The sequence below is a fragment of the Chiloscyllium punctatum genome, chromosome 50 (genome assembly GCF_047496795.1).
Source record: "Chiloscyllium punctatum isolate Juve2018m chromosome 50, sChiPun1.3, whole genome shotgun sequence".
NCBI classification, from domain to species: domain Eukaryota; kingdom Metazoa; phylum Chordata; class Chondrichthyes; order Orectolobiformes; family Hemiscylliidae; genus Chiloscyllium; species Chiloscyllium punctatum.
Genome location: NC_092788.1, coordinates 34,114,745 through 34,133,816, shown reverse-complemented (window position 1 = coordinate 34,133,816; position 19,072 = coordinate 34,114,745). Strand labels below are relative to the sequence as shown.

Here is a 19,072-nt window from a genome sequence, read left to right as displayed (position 1 = left end):
GCTGATTGGTCGGTCCCGCCTCTGGCTGCCACCCATTGGACCCCCTACCTGTCCGTCAGACGCATCCCTCCACCCGCCTTGTCTCAGGAAAGCTCAGGCAGTGCCTTTGTTTGACAGTTTTATGAGCCATCCCCCAGGGGATTGGAGAGGGTAGACTCCTGCTCACATGAGATAACGGAAAACATGCCACAATCCCTCTTCGAGGGTCACCAGCCTCGTAGAGTGCCACTGACCTGGCCTAGGTGCTGCACAGCAGGATCCCAGGAGCAATTTTGTCTCGCTGATGCTGTTTTCTGCACTGACCTGTGACCCATGCTGCCTCAATGCAGTCTCTGAGGGGGCCGAAGGATTCAGCATCACGGAGGCAGGCTCATGCAGCAACTCCTTGGCATTCACCCTGTCAAGGGAGTATCATGCTGTCTCTGTCTTGAGAACATTTGATGGGGGGAGCGAAATACTGCAGAGGGAGCTTTTCTCTGTATCTAACCCCATGCTCTGCCTATTCAGGGAGCATTTGATTGGAGGGAGTGGCAAACAGTGTAGAGAGAGTTTTACTCTGTATCTAATCCCGTGCTGTCCCTGTCCTGGGAGTGTTTAATGGGAGACAATCTTGAGAGGTCTTTACTATGTATCTAACCATATGCCTGGGAATGTTTTATGGTAGGGGCAGTGTAGAGGGAGCTTCACTCTGCATCCCACCCCCTGTCCTGGGAGCATTTAATGGGGGACAGTGTCGAGGGAACTTTACTCTGTATCTAACCCCGTGCTGTCCCTGTCCTGGGATTGTTATATAAGCGGGGGGGAAAGACGGGAAGGGGGTTTGGAGGGAGCTTTACTCTGTATGTAACCCGTGCTGTCTCTGTCCCTGGGAGTGTTTGACAAGAGACAGTGCAGAGGGAGCTTTACTCTGTATCTAACCTCCCTGTCCTGGGAGTGTTTGATTGGGTGTTTAGGGAGTGGGCAGGAAGGAGACAGTGTCAAGGGAGCTTTACTCGACATCTAACTCCATACTGTCCCTGTCCTGGGAGTGTTTGATGGGGACAGTGCAGGGAGGGCTTTACTCTGTATCTAACCCCCTGCCCCTGTCCCTGTCCCTGGGAGTGTTTGATGGGGAACAGTGTAGAGGCAGCTTTACTCTGTATCTAACCCGTGCTGCCCCTGTCCCTGGGAGTGTTTGATGGAGGGACAGTGTAGAGAGAGCTTTACTCTGTATCTAACCCCGTGCTGCCCCTGTCCCTGGGAGTGTTTGATGGGGTGGGAACAATGTGGAGTGAGCTTTACCCTGTATCTAACCCCGTGCTGTCTGGGAGTGTTTGATGGTGGGACAGTGTAGAGGGGAGCTTCACCCTGTGCTGTCTCTGTCCTGGGAGTGTTTGACTCGGGGGGGGGGGGGGGGGGGGGCAGTGTAGAGTGAGCTTTACTCTGTATCTAACGCTGTGTCGTCTCTGTCCTGGAGTGTAAAGTCTAAGCGAGTGCGGTGTGTTGACTCAAAGTACACATCCCTTCAGACAAGACGGAGCAGGTCAGGGCGGGACAGCAAGAGTGAACGCGCGATGTTCGGAATGAGAGATGGATCCTCTGGCAGAGAGCAAGAGCAAACGTCTTGCTTGATCGCACGGACCGAAAATCCGGATTTAGATGCTGCTCTTGCACGGAGTCCCTGACGGCCTCAGTTTCCCCCCACCCCCCCCGGTGATCTGTGGTTCCGGGGGAGGGCGGAGGGGGGGGGGGTTGGTGGAGGGGGGTAGTGGTGTCAATGTTGAAGGGTTTCACTGATTGACACCACTCCACCAGCATTACGCAGAGAGTCAGACCAAGACCAAGAGTAGGGGGGTTGGGGGTTGGGGGGGGGAAAGAGAGCATACTGCAGCAACCCCTCACCCCCACTCTGGGTGGCATAGGGACAAAGTGCCCTTGTTAGGGAGAGAGCTCCAGGATTCTGACCCTAGAGACACTGAAGGAGTGGCCCCATACCATTCCCAGTATGAGGGGGCATGGCGGGGGGGGGGGGGGGGTGAAGCAAGGGAGATATTTCAGAGGGGAACCTTAAGGGGGGGATCTCCTCTGCCCCACCCCAACTCACAGAGCAACCTTTCCATGATAAGTTTCACATCCACCCACCCACCCCCAACCCCACTCCTTTGCCTTCACTTGACATTCTTGCAAAGTGTCCTGACGATGCCAAACCCAGGTCCCCGAGCTGAGCGGTTAACCGGACCCCGGCAGTTCCTGAGCAGAGAGGGTCTGTCAGCTCCCGTCAGGCTGGGCAGTGAGTAATTGTGGCTCTTGGACCAGGTGGGGCGTCGCCAGGTCGATTCCTAAAGCATCCTTGGCAGGCGCTGGGGGTGCGGAGTCTCTATAAAATCCGGCCCAGACTGCCAGCGGCTAGTGAAGGCAGCTCTCCCTCCCCGTTCCGCAGAGCGGGGGGACACAGAGGACAGGATCTGCCACCATCAGAGAGGAAAGGATAGGAGACAGGAATTCGAGAGCATTTGCTCACAGTGGGGGGTCTGCCAGGCAGTGTTTATTCAGAGGTTCGGGATACAAAACCGACTCACTCACACGGCCGCGCACGCGCACACACACACACACACACGCACAAAACCACAACCAAACAGAGTCAGGTCCAGCTTGTAACAGCACATCCTGGGGAGTGGGGGGGGGGGGGGGGAGAGACTGTGTGTGAATGAGGAAGGGCAGAGAGGAAGGGCCTCTTTCTGTGCCTCCCCACCTCGTTCCCCCTCTCATTCCCCCCCCCGTGTGTCTCCTCTCCCCCCCCCATTCCCCCCGTTGTCTCTCTCTCCCCTCATTCACCTTCTATGTCTCCCTCCCCTGTTCCCGTCTCTCTCCCCCTCTCATTCCGCCTGTATCTGTCTCCCCCTCGTTCCCCCTCTCTCTCTCTCAGTCTCTCCCCATCATTCTCCTTCTCTCCCCCCTGTCTCTGTATCTCCATCCCCCAGGTCCCTCTCTATCTCTCCCCCCCCCCCCATCTCTCCCTCTGTCTCGGTGCCTCGTCCCCCTCTCTCCCCCTCCATCTTTGTCTCCGTCATTCCCCCTCTGTGCCTCTCCCCCCTCATTCCTCCCTCTGTCTTGTCTCTCTCCCCCCCCTCGTTCCCCCCCCGTGCCTCTCTTCCCCCTCATTCCCCCCCTGTCTGTGTGCCTCTCTCCCCCCCTCGTTCCCCCTGTCTCTCTCCCCCCCTCGTTCCCCCTCGCTGTGTGCCTCTCTCTCCCTCGTTCCCCCTCTCTGTCTCTCTGTGCCTCTCCCCCTTGTTCCCCCCTCTCTCTGTCTCTCTCTCTCTCTCTCCCCTCGCTGTGTGCCTCTCCCCCCCTCGTTCCCCCTCGCTGTCTCTCTGTGCCTCTCCCCCTCGTTCCCCCCCCCTCTCTGTCTGTGTCCCCCTCCCCCTCCCCTAGCTGCTTGCTGCAGGATTGCGGACGATACGTTTCCCGCCTCCCCGACTGCGGGCTGGCCCTGGTGGTTTGCTGAACGCTCGTTCGTACGTGTGTTTCTTTGGGTGGAGCTCATCATACAGGAACTCTGCTGTTAGCTCCGCCCCGTCATCGATCTCCACCTGGGCGGGGGCAGGGCCGAGACACGCAGGGGGAGAGGGGAAGGTGGGAAGGAGGGACATGGGAGAGACGGGGAAAGAGGGGAAAGGGAGATGGAGGAAGACGGCGGGGGGGAAGGGGGACAGAGGGGAGATAGGCATGGGGAAGGGGGGGGAGAGGGGAGAGGGAGAGGGACATGGGGAAGGAGGGGGAGAGGGAGAGGGACATGGGAAGGAGGGGGAGAGGGAGAGGGACATGGGGAAGGGGGGGAGAGGGAGAGGGACATGGGGAAGGGGGGGGGGAGGGAGATGGGCATGGGGAAGGAGGGGGGGAGGGAGAGGGACATGGGGAAGGAGGGGGGGGAGGGAGATGGGCATGGGAAGGGGGGGAGAGGGAGAGGGAGAGGGACATGGGGAAGGAGGGGGAGAGGGAGAGGACATGGGGAAGGAGGGGGAGAGGGAGAGGGACATGGGGAAGGGGGGGGAGAGGGAGAGGGACATGGGAAGGGGGGGGGAGGGAGATGGGCATGGGGAAGGAGGGGGGGAGGGAGAGGGACATGGGGAAGGAGGGGGGGGAGGGAGATGGGCATGGGGAAGGGGGGGAGAGGGGAGAGGGAGAGGGACATGGGGAAGGAGGGGGAGAGGGAGAGGGACATGGGGAAGGAGGGGGAGAGGGAGAGGGACATGGGGAAGGAGGGGGGGGAGGGAGATGGGCATGGGGAAGGAGGGGGGAGGGAGATGGGCATGGGGAAGGAGGGGGGGAGGGAGAGGGACATGGGGAAGGGGGGGGGGGGAGGGAGATGGGCATGGGGAAGGGGGGGAGAGGGGAGAGGGAGAGGGACATGGGGAAGGAGGGGAGAGGGAGAGGGACATGGGAAGGAGGGGAGAGGGAGAGGGACATGGGGAAGGAGGGGGGGGAGGGAGATGGGCATGGGGAAGGAGGGGAGAGGGGAGAGGGAGAGGGACATGGGAAGGAGGGGGAGAGGGAGAGGGACATGGGGAAGGAGGGGGGGGAGGGAGAGGGACATGGGGAAGGAGGGGGGGGAGGGAGATGGGCATGGGGAAGGGGGGGAGAGGGGAGAGGGAGAGGGACATGGGGAAGGAGGGGGAGAGGGAGAGGGACATGGGAAGGAGGGGGGGGAGGGAGATGGGCATGGGGAAGGGGGGGAGAGGGGAGAGGGAGAGGGACATGGGGAAGGAGGGGGAGAGGGAGAGGGACATGGGGAAGGAGGGGGAGAGGGAGAGGGACATGGGGAAGGAGGGGGGGGAGGGAGATGGGCATGGGGAAGGGGGGGAGAGGGGAGAGGGAGAGGGACATGGGGAAGGAGGGGGAGAGGGAGAGGGACATGGGGAAGGAGGGGGAGAGGGAGATGGGCATGGGGAAGGAGGGGGAGGGGGAGAGGGACATGGGGAAGGAGGGGGGGGGAGGGAGATGGGCATGGGGAAGGAGGGGGGGGAGGGAGATGGGCATGGGGAAGGAGGGGGGGAGGGAGAGGGACATGGGGAAGGAGGGGGAGGGGGAGAGGGAGAGGGACATGGGGAAGGAGGGGGGGAGGGAGATGGGCATGGGGAAGGAGGGGGAGGGGGAGAGGGAGAGGGACATGGGAAGGAGGGGGGAGGGAGATGGGCATGGGGAGGGGGGGAGAGGGGAGAGGGAGAGGGACATGGGAAGGAGGGGGAGAGGGAGAGGACATGGGGAAGGAGGGGGAGAGGGAGAGGGACATGGGGAAGGAGGGGGGAGGGAGATGGGCATGGGGAGGGGGGGAGAGGGGAGAGGGAGAGGGACATGGGGAAGGAGGGGGAGAGGGAGAGGGACATGGGGAAGGAGGGGGAGAGGGAGAGGGACATGGGGAAGGAGGGGGGAGGGAGATGGGCATGGGGAGGGGGGGGGAGGGAGATGGGCATGGGGAGGGGGGGAGGGAGATGGGCATGGGGAAGGGGGGGAGAGGGGAGAGGGAGAGGGACATGGGGAAGGAGGGGGAGAGGGAGAGGGACATGGGGAAGGAGGGGGAGAGGGAGAGGGACATGGGGAAGGAGGGGGGAGGGAGAGGGACATGGGGAAGGAGGGGGAGAGGGAGAGGAAGATGGGGGAAAGAGGGGAGATGGGCATGGGGAAGGAGGGGGGGAGGGAGGGAGAGAGAGAGAGAGACATGGGGAAGGAGGGACATGAGGAAGGAGGGGGGAGGGGGAGAGAGACATGAGGAAGAAGGGGGGAGAGGGACATGGGGAAGGAGGGGGGGAGGGAGATGGGCATGGGAAGGAGGGGGGAGGGAGATGGGCATGGGGGGGGAGGGAGATGGGCATGGGGAAGGAGGGGGGAGGGAGATGGGCATGGGGAAGGAGGGGGGAGGGAGATGGGCATGGGGAAGGAGGGGGGAGGGAGATGGGCATGGGGAAGGAGGGGGGAGGGAGATGGGCATGGGGAAGGAGGGGGAGGGAGATGGGCATGGGGAAGGAGGGGGAGAGGGGAGAGGGAGAGGGACATGGGGAAGGAGGGGGAGAGGGAGAGGGACATGGGGAAGGAGGGGGAGAGGAGAGGGACATGGGGAAGGAGGGGGGGAGGGAGAGGGACATGGGGAAGGAGGGGGGAGAGGGAGAGGGACACGGGGAAGGAGGGGGAGAGGGAGAGGGACACGGGGAAGGAGGGGGAGAGGGAGAGGAAGATGGGGGAAAGAGGGGAGATGGGCATGGGGAAGGAGGGGGGGAGGGAGGGAGAGAGAGAGAGAGACATGGGGAAGGAGGGGGAGAGGGAGAGGGACATGGGGAAGGAGGGGGAGAGGGAGAGGGACATGGGGAAGGAGGGGGGAGGGAGAGGGACATGGGGAAGGAGGGGGGAGAGGGAGAGGGACACGGGGAAGGAGGGGGAGAGGGAGAGGGACACGGGGAAGGAGGGGGAGAGGGAGAGGAAGATGGGGGAAAGAGGGGAGATGGGCATGGGGAAGGAGGGGGGGAGGGAGGGAGAGAGAGAGAGAGACATGGGGAAGGAGGGGGGAGGGGGAGAGAGAGAGAGACATGGGGGAGAGAGGCAGAGGGACATGAGGAAGGAGGGGGGAGGGGGAGAGAGACATGAGGAAGAAGGGGGGAGAGGGACATGGGGAAGGAGGGGGGGAGGGAGATGGGCATGGGGAAGGAGGGGGGAGGGAGATGGGCATGGGGGGGAGGGAGATGGGCATGGGGAAGGAGGGGGGAGGGAGATGGGCATGGGGAAGGAGGGGGGAGGGAGATGGGCATGGGGAAGGAGGGGGGAGGGAGATGGGCATGGGGAAGGAGGGGGGAGGGAGATGGCATGGGGAAGGAGGGGGGGAGGGAGATGGGCATGGGGAGGGGGGGAGGGAGATGGGCATGGGGAGGGGGGAAGGGAGAGAGGGGAGAGGGGAAGAGAGGGAGGGACATGGGGAAGGAGGGGGGAAGGGAGATGGGCATAGGGAAGGGGGAGGGAGAGGGACATGGGGAAGGAGGGGGGAAGGGAGATGGGCATAGGGAAGGGGGGAGGGGAGAGGGACATGGGGAAGGAGGGGGGAGAGGAGAGGGACACGGGGAAGGAGGGGGAGAGGGAGAGGAAGATGGGGAAAGAGGGGAGATGGGCATGGGGAAGGAGGGGGAGGGAGGGAGAGAGAGAGAGAGACATGGGGAAGGAGGGGGGAGGGGAGAGAGAGAGACATGGGGGAGAGAGGCAGAGGGACATGAGGAAGGAGGGGTGAGGGGGAGAGAGACATGAGGAAGGAGGGGGGAGGGGGAGAGGGACATGGGGAAGGAGGGGGAAGAGGAATATTGTTGGGGTGGAAGAGAGGAAATGAGAGGGAGAGGGAAATGGGTAAGGGAGAGGGGGAGCGAGGGAACAAGACATGGGAGAGAGAGAGAGAGACACAGATACGTTCTTCAGTAACTGGTCAGCTTGGAAGTTGGAACACAAAAACATGGAGAAAAACTGTAAACATCCACCCCCTTTGCCTGTCTGGAATCCCGGAGGGAGTCCAGACCATCATTTCCGCACCTGCTCCCGTGGGCTCGCGCAAATGGCTCCAATATGCTGACCAGCCACCCTGCGCCTTCCGCAAAACAGTCCGGGAAATCCGGAAGGTGAAGGGATGGCCAATCCCCAGGGGGCCATCCCAAGAGGGTTGGCTGGGGTGAGAGTGAGCAGGATGCTCCATGTTTCCTGGCTCCCCACCCCCCCCCCCCCCAACTGCCCGCCCAAGAGATTCCCTCCTTACTCACCTTCCTTGCAATCTCCAAGCCCAGGTGCTGTTCCACGTAGCTCAGGAGGGTCCCTTACAACTGGAGTACAGCATTCGCTCCTTAATGCTGCATTTACTGCCAGGCATGGAGTAGATAAAAACTGGACCCAGAGAGATGGAGAGGCAGAGAGCATGCAAGAGAGCAAGCACAAGAGAGACAGTGTGAAACAAGAGCACGAGACCGAGAGTGAGAAAACGAGAGAGAGAGAGAGAGAGAAAGAAACAAGTTAACTTCAGCACCAACCTATGGTTCCAGCCAGCAGAAACAACCAAGTTTTTCATTTTTTTTTAAAACTCACAAACAAACAGAGGCCTTCTGGCCCATCTCTTCCCTGCTGGTCCAATGTCCCACCCATCCACACCCCCCACTTCTCTTTTCAGAGCCTCCTTTCACTCACCCATAGAGTTGTCCAGCACACGCAAACAGACCCGAAACCCAGATTAACTAGTCCCACACCAGCCTGCTCCCGGCCCCATATCCCTCCTTAAACCTTCCCTATTCACGCACTTAGCCAAATGTCTTTTAAAATATTGTAACTGTCCCCCCGTCCACCACTTCCTCAGGAAGTTCATTCCACACACCAAAAACTGCCCCGGGGTCCTTTCTTAAAAATCTTTCCCCCCCCCCCCTCACCCTAAACCTACCCCCTCTAGTTCTGGGCTCCCCCACCCCAGGGGGGAAAAGACCTTGTCTATTTACCCTATCCATGCCCCCCCCATGATTTAATAACCCTCTAGTTCTGGGCTCCCCCCACCCCAGGGGGAAAAGACCTTGTCTATTTACCCTATCCATGCCCCCCCCCATGATTTTATAACCCTCTAGTTCTGGACTCCCCCACCCCAGGGGGAAAAGACCTTGTCTATTTACCCTATCCATGCCCCCCCCCCCTCATGATTTTATAAACCTCTAGTTCTGGGCTCCCCCACCCCAGGGGGAAAAGACCTTGTCTATTTACCCTATCCATGCCCCCCTTCATGATTTTATAAACATAAGTAAGGTCACCCCTCAACACTCCAGGGAAAACAGCCCCACCCTCTCTTTATAACTCCGGACCCAGCAACATCCTGGAGAATCTCTTCCCGAACCCTCTCCGGGTTAATAATCCTCCTGTAACAGGGCGGACCGGGACTGGACACAGTATTCCAGAAGGGGCCTCACCAATGTCCTGTATAACCTCAACGTGACATCCCCGTCTCCTACACCCAAAGGTCTGAGCGATGAGGGTAAATGTGCTAAACGCCTTGTTAGCCACTCTGTCTCCCAGTGAATACCAACATCAAAGGCTGATGCCCCCGAATCCCTAGGTCTCTCTCATTCTAACCATTTCACCGTTGGGTAAGGGAGAGGGGACAGTCAGGGTCACACCTCAAGCCCCAGACTGAGTACAGACACCAGATTTTTCTCCTCCCATCCCATGTATCTGCTGCCCCCTTGTCCTTCCCGATGGAAGCGGCCGTGGGTTTGGAAGCTGCTGCCTGAGGATGGGTTTCTGCAGTGCGTCTTGTAGATGGTACTGAGCGTCGGTGGGGAAGGGAGGGAGGGGATGTTGGTAGATGTGGGGCCCTTCAAGCAGTGGTGGAGGGGGGGGGGGGGGGGGCGGCTGCTCTGTCCCTGGACGGTGTCGAGCTTCTCGAGTGTTGTTGGAGCTGCCCCCGTCTAGGGCAAGTGGGGAGTATTCCCTCACCCCTCCTGACTTGTGCCTTCTCAATGGTGGGACAGGGCTTGGGGGGGGGGGGGGGAGGGGAGTTACTCGCTGCAGGATTCCCAGCCTCTGACCCGATGGGGGGAGAGTCAGGAGGGGAGTTACTCACTGCAGGATTCCCAGCCTCTGACCCGATGGGGGGAGAGTCAGGAGGGGAGTTACTCGCTGCAGGATTCCCAGCCTCTGACCCGATGGGGGGAGAGTCAGGAGGGGAGTTACTCGCTGCAGGATTCCCAGCCTCTGACCCGATGGTGGGAGAGTCAGGAGGGGGGTTACTCGCTGCAGGATTCCCAGCCTCTGACCCGATGGGGGGAGAGTCAGGAGGGGAGTTACTCGCTGCAGGACTCCCAGCCTCTGACCCGATGGGGGGAGTGTCAGGAGGGGAGTTACTGCTGCAGGATTCCCAGCCTCTGACCCGATGGGGGGAGAGTCAGGAGGGGAGTGACTCGCTGCAGGATTCCCAGCCTCTGACCTGATGGTGGGAGAGTCGGGAGAGGAGTTACTCACTGCAGGATTCCCAGCCTCTGACCCGATGGGGGGAGAGTCAGGAGGGGAGTTACTGCTGCAGGATTCCCAGCCTCTGTCCCGATGGGGGGAGAGTCAGGAGGGGAGTTACTCACTGCAGGATTCCCAGCCTCTGACCCGATGGGGGGAGAGTCAGGAGGGGAGTTACTCGCTGCAGGATTCCCAGCCTCTGACCCGATGGTGGGAGAGTCAGGAGGGGGGTTACTCGCTGCAGGATTCCCAGCCTCTGACCTGCTCTCGGAGCCACTGGATTGATACGGGGCTGGGTCCGGTTCAGTTTCTGGTCAACGGGAACCCCCAGGATGTTGATAGTGGGGGGAGGGGGATTCAGTGACGGTAACACCATTGAACATCAAGGGGGTGATGGTTAGATTCTCTCTTGTTGGAGACGGTAACCCCCAGGATGTTGATAGTGGGGGGAGGGGGATTCAGTGATGGTAACACCATTGAACATCAAGGGGGCGATGGTTAGATTCTCTCTTGTTGGAGACGGTAACCCCCAGGATGTTGTTAGTGGGGGGAGGGGGATTCAGTGATGGTAACACCATTGAACATCAAGGGGCGATGGTTAGATTCTCTCTTGTTGGAGACGGTAACCCCCAGGATGTTGTTAGTGGGGGGTTGCAGTGATGGTATTGCCATTGAACGTCAAGGGGGCAATGGTAAGATTCTCTCTATTGTTGGGGACAGTAACCCACAGGATGTTGATAGTTGGGGGGGGGGGGGATTCAGTGATGATAACGGTATTGAATGTCAAGGGGGGCGATGGTTAGATTCTCTCTTGTTGGAGACGGTCACAGCCTGGCACTTGTGTGGGGTGAATGTTCCCTGCCCCATGCCAGCCAGAGCCTGGGTTTAATCCAGATCTTGCTGCATTTGGACCCGGACTGCTCAGAATCTGAGGGGGGGGGGGGGGGGAGGGAGAATGGTGCCGGACATTGTATAACCATCGGGGAACTACCCCCCTGCCCCCGGGGAGGGAAGGTCATTGATGATGGGATGGGGCCTAGGTACTACCCCGAGGGACTCCAGCAGACTGACCCTCCGACCACGTTCCCATATTCCCCCCCGATCCCACCCCAGGGCTCCTCCTCCTCCTCCTCCCCTCTCAGGTACAGGACAACGCCAGCTCCCACAATCCTCGAGGTGAGGTCTCACCTAAAGATTCAAGCGACTGTCCCTCGTGGGGGTGCTGGTACAGGAAGAAATGCCAGCGGGGAGCATCAGAGGGTACCCGCTGGGGGAGGTCGGCGATGCCGGTCTGCTCGGTGCTGACCAGAGTGATGACCTCTGCTTCAGTGTCCAGTTTCTGCAGGGTGGTAAGGGGGCAGGGGAGAGGGGAAGATAGAGAGAGAGAGAGAGAGAGAGGGGAGGAGCGGGGGGGAGAGAGAGAGAGAGGAGCGGGGGGGGAGAGAGAGAGAGGGGAGCGGGGGGGGAGAGAGAGAGAGGAGGAGCGGGGGGGAGAGAGAGAGAGGAGCGGGGGGGGAGAGAGAGTGAGAGAGGAGCGGGGGGAGGGAGAGAGAGGAGCGGGGGGGAGAGAGAGGAGGAGCGGGGGGGGAGAGAGAGGAGGAGTGGGGGGGGAGAGAGAGGAGGAGCGGGGGGGGAGAGAGAGGAGGAGCGGGGGGGGAGAGAGAGGAGGAGCGGGGGGGGAGAGAGAGGAGGAGCGGGGGGGGAGAGAGAGGAGGAGCGGGGGGGGAGAGAGAGGAGGAGCGGGGGGGGAGAGAGAGGAGGAGCGGGGGGGGAGAGAGAGGAGGAGCGGGGGGGGAGAGAGAGGAGGAGCGGGGGGGAGAGAGAGGAGGAGCGGGGGGAGAGAGAGGAGGAGCGGGGGGGAGAGAGAGGAGGAGCGGGGGGAGAGAGAGGAGGAGCGGGGGGAGAGAGAGGAGGAAGCGGGGGGAGAGAGAGGAGGAGCGGGGGGGAGAGAGAGGAGGAGCGGGGGGGAGAGAGGAGGAGCGGGGGGGGGAGAGAGAGAGAGGAGGAGCGGGGGGGGAGAGAGGAGGAGCGGGGGGGGAGAGAGGAGGAGCGGGGGGGAGAGAGGAGGAGCGGGGGGGAGAGAGAGAGAGGAGGAGCGGGGGGGGGAGAGAGGAGGAGCGGGGGGGGGGGAGAGAGGAGGAGCGGGGGGGGGAGAGAGGAGGAGCGGGGGGGGGAGAGAGGAGGAGCGGGGGGGGGAGAGAGGAGGAGCGGGGGGGGAGAGAGAGGAGGAGCGGGGGGGGAGAGAGAGGAGGAGCGGGGGGGGAGAGAGAGGAGGAGCGGGGGGGAGAGAGAGAGGAGGAGTGGGGGGGAGAGAGAGAGGAGGAGCGGGGGGGAGAGAGGAGCAAGGTGGGGAAGGGGGGAGGAGATGAAAGAGTGGGGGAAGGAGTTGGGGGAGAGAGAAGGAAGGTGGGAAGGGAAGAGAGGGGGAATGAAGGGGGGGAATGAAGGGGGGGAATGAAGGGGGGGAATGAAGGGGGGGAATGAAGGGGGGGAATGAAGGGGGGGAATGAAGGGGGGGAATGAAGGGGGGGAATGAAGGGGGGGAATGAAGGGGGGGAATGAAGGGGGGGAATGAAGGGGGGGGAATGAAGGGGGGGGAATGAAGGGGGGGGAATGAAGGGGGGGGAATGAAGGGGGGGGAATGAAGTGGGGGGAATGAAGTGGGGGGAATGAAGTGGGGGGAATGAAGGGGGGGGAATGAAGGGGGGGGGAGGAATGAAGGGGGGGGAGGAATGAAGTGGGGGGGGGAGGAATGAAGTGGGGGGGGAAGGAATGAAGTGGGGGGGAGGGAGGGAATGAAGTGGGGGGGGAATGAAGTGGGGGGGGCGAGGGAATGAAGTGGGGGGGAGGGAATGAAGTGGGGGGGAGGGAATGAAGTGGGGGGGAGGGAATGAAGTGGGGGGGAGGGAATGAAGTGGGGGGGAGGGAATGAAGTGGGGGGGAGGGAATGAAGTGGGGGGGAGGGAAGGAATGAAGTTGGGGGGAGGGAGGGGGAGTGGGGGGGAGAGAGAGGAGGAGGGGGGAGAGAGAGGAGGAGGGGGGGGGGAGAGAGGAGGAGGGGGGGGAGAGAGGAGGAGCGGGGGGGGAGAGAGAGGAGGAGCGGAGGGGGAGAGAGAGGAGGAGCGGAGGGGGAAGAGAGAGAGGAGGAGCGGGGGGGAGAGAGAGGAGGAGCGGGGGGAGAGAGAGAGGAGGAGCGGGGGGAGAGAGAGAGAGAGGAGGAGCGGGGGGGGAGAGAGAGGAGGAGCGGGGGGGAGAGAGAGAGAGGAGGAGCGGGGGGGAGAGAGAGAGAGGAGGAGCGGGGGGGAGAGAGAGGAGGAGCGGGGGGAGAGAGAGAGGAGGAGCGGGGGGGAGAGAGAGAGAGGAGGAGCGGGGGGAGAGAGAGGAGGAGCGGGGGGAGAGAGAGGAGGAGCGGGGGGGAGAGAGAGGAGGAGCGGGGGGGAGAGAGAGGAGGAGCGGGGGGGAGAGAGAGGAGGAGCGGGGGGGAGAGAGAGGAGGAGCGGGGGGGAGAGAGAGAGAGAGGAGGGCGGGGGGGGAAAGAGGAGGAGCGGGGGGGGAGAGAGAGAGAGGAGGAGCGGGGGGGGAGAGAGAGAGAGGAGGAGCGGGTGGGGAGAGAGAGGAGGAGCGGGTGGGGAGAGAGAGGAGGAGCGGGGGGGGAGAGAGAGGAGGAGCGGGGGGGAGAGAGAGGAGGAGCGGGGGGGAGAGAGAGGAGGAGCGGGGGGGGGAGAGAGAGGAGGAGCGGGGGGAGAGAGAGGAGGAGCGGGGGGGAGAGAGAGGAGGAGCGGGGGAGAGAGAGAGGAGGAGCGGGGGGGGAGAGAGGAGGAGCGGGGGGGGAGAGAGAGGAGGAGCGGGGGGGGGAGAGAGGAGCAAGGTGGGGAAGGGGGGAGGAGATGAAAGAGTGGGGGAAGGAGTTGGGGGAGAGAGAAGTAAGGTGGGAAGGGAAGAGAGGGGGAATGAAGTGGGGGGAATGAAGTGGGGGGAATGAAGTGGGGGAATGAAGTGGGGGAATGAAGTGGGGGAATGAAGTGGGGGGGAATGAAGTGGGGGGAATGAAGTGGGGGGAATGAAGTGGGGGGAATGAAGTGGGGGGAATGAAGTGGGGGGAATGAAGTGGGGGGAATGAAGTGGGGAAGGAATGAAGTGGGGGGGGGAATGAAGTGGGGGGGGGAATGAAGTGGGGGGGAATGAAGTGGGGGGGGGGAATGAAGTAGGGGGGGGAATGAAGTAGGGGGGGGAATGAAGGGGGGGGGAATGAAGTGGGGGGAATGAAGTGGGGGAATGAAGTGGGGGGAAGGAATGAAGTGGGGGGGGGGAATGAAGTGGGGGGGGGGAATGAAGTGGGGGGGGGGGAATGAAGTGGGGGGGGGAATGAAGTGGGGGGGGAATGAAGGGGGGGGAATGAAGGGGGGGGAATGAAGGGGGGGGAAGGAATGAAGTGGGGGGGGAATGAAGTGGGGGGGGGGAATGAAGTGGGGGGGGCAATGAAGTGGGGGGGGAATGAAGTGGGGGGGGAATGAAGTGGGGGGGGAATGAAGTGGGGGGGGAATGAAGTGGGGGGGGAATGAAGTGCGGGGGGGAATGAAGTGGGGGGGGAAGGAATGAAGTGGGGGGGGGAAGGAATGAAGTGGGGGGGGAATGAAGTGGGGGGGGGAATGAAGTGGGGGGGGGAATGAAGTGGGGGGGGGGAATGAAGTGGGGGGGGGAATGAAGTGGGGGGGGAATGAAGTGGGGGGGGAATGAAGTGGGGGGGGAATGAAGTGGGGGGGGAATGAAGTGCGGGGGGAATGAAGTGCGGGGGGAATGAAGTGCGGGGGGGAATGAAGTGGGGGGGGGAATGAAGTGGGGGGGAAGGAATGAAGTGGGGGGGGTGAATGAAGTGGGGGGGGGAATGAAGTGGGGGGGGAATGAAGTGGGGGGGGAATGAAGTGGGGGGGGAATGAAGTGGGGGGGGGAATGAAGTGGGGGGGGGAATGAAGTGGGGGGGGGGAATGAAGTGGGGGGGGGGAATGAAGTGGGGGTGGGAAGGAATGAAGTGGGGGGGAGGGAATGAAGTGGGGGGGAGGGAATGAAGTGGGGGGGGGAGGGAATGAAGTGGGGGGGGAGGGAATGAAGTGGGGGGGGGAGGGAATGAAGTGGGGGGGGGAGGGAATGAAGTGGGGGGGGGAGGGAATGAAGTGGGGGGGGGAGGGAATGAAGTGGGGGGGGAGGGAATGAAGTGGGGGGGGAGGGAATGAAGTGGGGGGGGAGGGAATGAAGTGAGGGGGAGGGAATGAAGTGGGGGGGGAGGGAATGAAGTGGGGGGGAAGAGAGGGCGAGAGAAAGGATAGAGAGGCATGGAGGGGAGAGGGACAGGGGAGTGCGGGAGGGAAGGTGGGAGAGAGTGGGGGGGAAGGTGGGAGAGAGTGGGGGGGAAGGTGGGAGAGAGTGGGGGGAAGGTGGGAGAGAGTGGGGGGAAGGTGGGAGAGAGTGGGGGGGAAGGTGGGAGAGAGTGGGGGGGAAGGTGGGAGAGAGTGGGGGGGAAGGTGGAGAGAGTGGGGGGAAGGTGGGAGAGAGTGGGGGGGAAGGTGGGAGAGAGTGGGGGGGGAAGGTGGGAGAGAGTGGGGGGGGAAGGTGGAGAGAGTGGGGGGGAAGGTGGGAGAGAGTGGGGGGGGAAGGTGGGAGAGAGTGGGGGGGGAAGGTGGGAGAGAGTGGGGGGGGGGGGGGGGGGGGGGGGGGGGGGGGGGGGGGGGGGGGGGGGGGGGAAGGTGGGAGAGAGTGGGGGGGGGAAGGTGGGAGAGAGTGGGGGGGGGAAGGTGGGAGAGAGTGGGGGGGGAAGGTGGGAGAGAGTGGGGGGGGAAGGTGGGAGAGAGTGGGGGGGGAAGGTGGGAGAGAGTGGGGGGGAAGGTGGGAGAGAGTGGGGGGGGGAAGGTGGGAGAGAGTGGGGGGGAAGGTGGGAGAGAGTGGGGGGGGAAGGTGGGAGAGAGTGGGGGGGGAAGGTGGGAGAGAGTGGGGGGGGAAGGTGGGAGAGATTGGGGGGGAAGGTGGGAGAGAGTGGGGGGGGGGAAGGTGGGAGAGAGTGGGGGGGAAGGTGGGAGAGAGTGGGGGGGGAAGGTGGGAGAGAGTGGGGGGGGAAGGTGGGAGAGAGTGGGGGGGGAAGGTGGGAGAGAGTGGAAGAAAGAGGGGGAAGGGGGTAGAGAGAGATGGTGGTTAGCGAGAGAGAAGAGACCCCCTCAGATGAATGCTCCTTAGCTGTACAGTCCCTCCTTCTGACAGTCCTGAGGGTGTTACTGGGTGAGAGTTGGGGAGTTTGGGATACAGTCACCGTGTGGAAACACACAGCTCAAACACAGCGCCGTGTTGAGGCCGCTCGATCCCTCTAGCCTATCCCACAACTCAGCCCCATCACGGCTTGGGTCTCCTCCAGCCCGCCCCCGCCCCCCCCTTCCCATAAACCTCAGCAAGGTTCCGCAGAAAACCTCCAAGGCTCCAGTCGGAGCACAGCAGGAAATGCACAGATGCTCCTGGGGCCCCGTATCCAAGCAGGGATAGATCAGGTATCCGAGTCTGTCCAGGGAAGGCGCCTGCAGCCGAACCTGGGGAGCATGCGATGAGGAGAGGCAGAGTGGCCCGCACCCATTGGAGTTTAGACAAACCAGAGGCAGAAAAGGGGGGGGTTGGGGAAAGAGGTGACTCCCTCTCATGTGGGAGAGTCTAGGACCCAGAGGGGCATCACCTCACATTGCCGTAGGGTGGCACGCCAACAGGAACAGGCACAGGGTTGGCCACGGAGCGAGAGACCTCGTGGGCGGGCTGACCTGCAGCGCTGGGGTCCTCTCTGAAATTCCCTCTCCCTCCCACAACGGCGCCCATCCCTCCCCTCCCCACACCTCCTCTCCCCCCTCCCCCTCCCCCCCCCCCCCCCCCCCCCCCCCCCCCCCCCGTCAGCCCACCCACCAGCTGGACGTAGGAGCAATCCTTCTGCTGGAGTTGTCGCAAGGCACGGACGGCGTCTTCGTCAACAGGAAACGAGACGCCCTGCAGCGTTGGCTGTTTGGTGTCCACGCTCACCTCAGTGTTCATCTAACGGGGCAGATGGAAAAACACGTTCCCGTAACCAAGCGTCCAGGCAGACGGAGGCCGTTTCGAACAACAAAAAAAATCCCAGCCGAGAAACTGCAGAAACCGGGGAAGGGTGCGGAGGAGATTTACCAGGGATGTTGCCTGGTCTGGAGGGAAGGTCCTTACAGAGGGACTTGAGGCTGTTCTCATCAGAGAGAAGAAGAAGGTGACTTCATTGAGACTATCAGAAGGTTAGGCAGCGAGAGCCTTTACCCTCAAGATGGGGAGGGCGAGCACGAGGGGACGTAGCTTTACATTGAGGGGTGATCGATTTCAGACAGATTAGATTAGATTCCCTAATGGTACGGAAACAGGCCCTTCGGCCCAACAAGTCCACACCGACCCTCCGAAGAGTAACCCGTTCAGACCCATTCCCCTCTTGACTACTGCACCTAACACTCTGAGCGATTTAGCACGGCCAGTCCACCCTGACCTGCACATCTTTGGACTGTGGGAGGAAACTGGAGCACTCGGAGGAAACCCACGCAGACATTGGTGGGGGGGGGGGGGGGGGGGAGAGAGAGAATGTGCAAACTCCACACAGACAGTCGCCCGAGGCTAGAATCGAACCTGGGACCCTGGTGCTGTGAGGCAGCAGTGCTAACCACTGAGCCACTGTGCTCAGAGGTAGATATTACTCAGGGGTGTGGAATGTCTGTATCAGTACCAGACTCACCAACTTTAAGGGCATTTATGGAGGAGAATGCAATCGTGGTCAGATTGGTTCCACAACATTGAGGGCCGAAGGGCCTGGACTGAGCTGGAATGTTCTAAATTCCACCGTTACACATATGGATGCAGGGCAGAGACGCAACTGTGAAGCCTCTGCAGTCGACTTCCCGCCCTCGCTTTCAAGCTGGGGGGCGGGGAACAGGGGGCGGGGACCGCGCGAAAACCAGAGGGAAATCTGCATCCCCATCTTTATTTCCGAGAGGGAGGTTGGGTGTCACTTTCAACGAGGGGATCACAGAGTCACAGGAATCGACCATTCGGCCCAACTCGTCCGTGCTGACCCAGCTATTCGAACCTAACCCAGCCCCCCGTTTGCCAGCACTTGGCCCATCTCCCTCTAAACCCATCCAGATGCCTTTTAAAATGTTACCATTGTACCAGCCCCCACCACTCCCTCTGGCAGCTCGGTCCACACACGCACCACCCTCTGGGGGAAAACGTTGCCTCTCAGGTCCCTTTCCCCCCCCCCCCCCCCCCCCCGCCTTAAACCTACCCCCCTCTAGTTCTGGTCTCCCCCACCCCAGGGGGAAAAGACCTTGTCTATTTATCCTATCCATGCCCCTCATGATTTTATAAACCTCTATAAGGTCACCCCTCAGCCTCCGATGCTCCAGGGAAAATTGCCCCCGGCCTATCCAGCTTCTCCCTGTAGCCCAAACCCTCCAACATCCTTTCCTGAACCCTCTCAAATTTCACAACATCCTTCCTGTAGCGGGGAGACCAGAATCGAACGCAGTATTCCCAAAGCAGCCTCACGACCTCCTGACTCCTGACCAATAAAGGAAAGCATACCAAACGCTGCCTTCACTATCCTATCGACCTGCGAGTCCACTTTCAAGGAGCTATGAACCTGCACTCCAAGGTCTCTTTGTTCAGCAACACTCCCTAGGACCTTACCGTTAAGTGTACAAGTCCTGCTAAGATTTGCTTTCCCAAAATGCAGCACCTCGCATTTATCGGAATTAAACTCCATCTGCCACTTCTCAGCCCGTTGGCCCATCTGGTCCAGATCCTGTTGTAATCTGAGGTAACCCTCTTCGCTGTCCACTACCCCTCCAATTTTGGTGTCATCTGCAAACTTACAAACTGTACCTCTTATGCTCACATCCAAATCATTTATATAAATGATGAAAAGTAGAGGGCCCAGCAACGATCCTTGTGGCACTCCACTGGTCACAGGCCTCCAGTCTGAAAAACAACCCTCCACCACCATCCTCTGTCTTCTACCTTTGAGCCAGTTCTGTATCCAAATGGCTAGTTCTCC

At 61.5% G+C, this 19,072-nt stretch overlaps 1 pseudogene; it reads right to left on the bottom strand.

Annotated features, from left to right (window-relative positions):
• Positions 1-3,368: 3,368 nt before the first annotated feature.
• LOC140470088 (twinfilin-2-like) lies at positions 3,369-17,058 on the bottom strand (annotated as a pseudogene).
• Between the last annotated feature and the right edge of the window lie 2,014 nt (positions 17,059-19,072).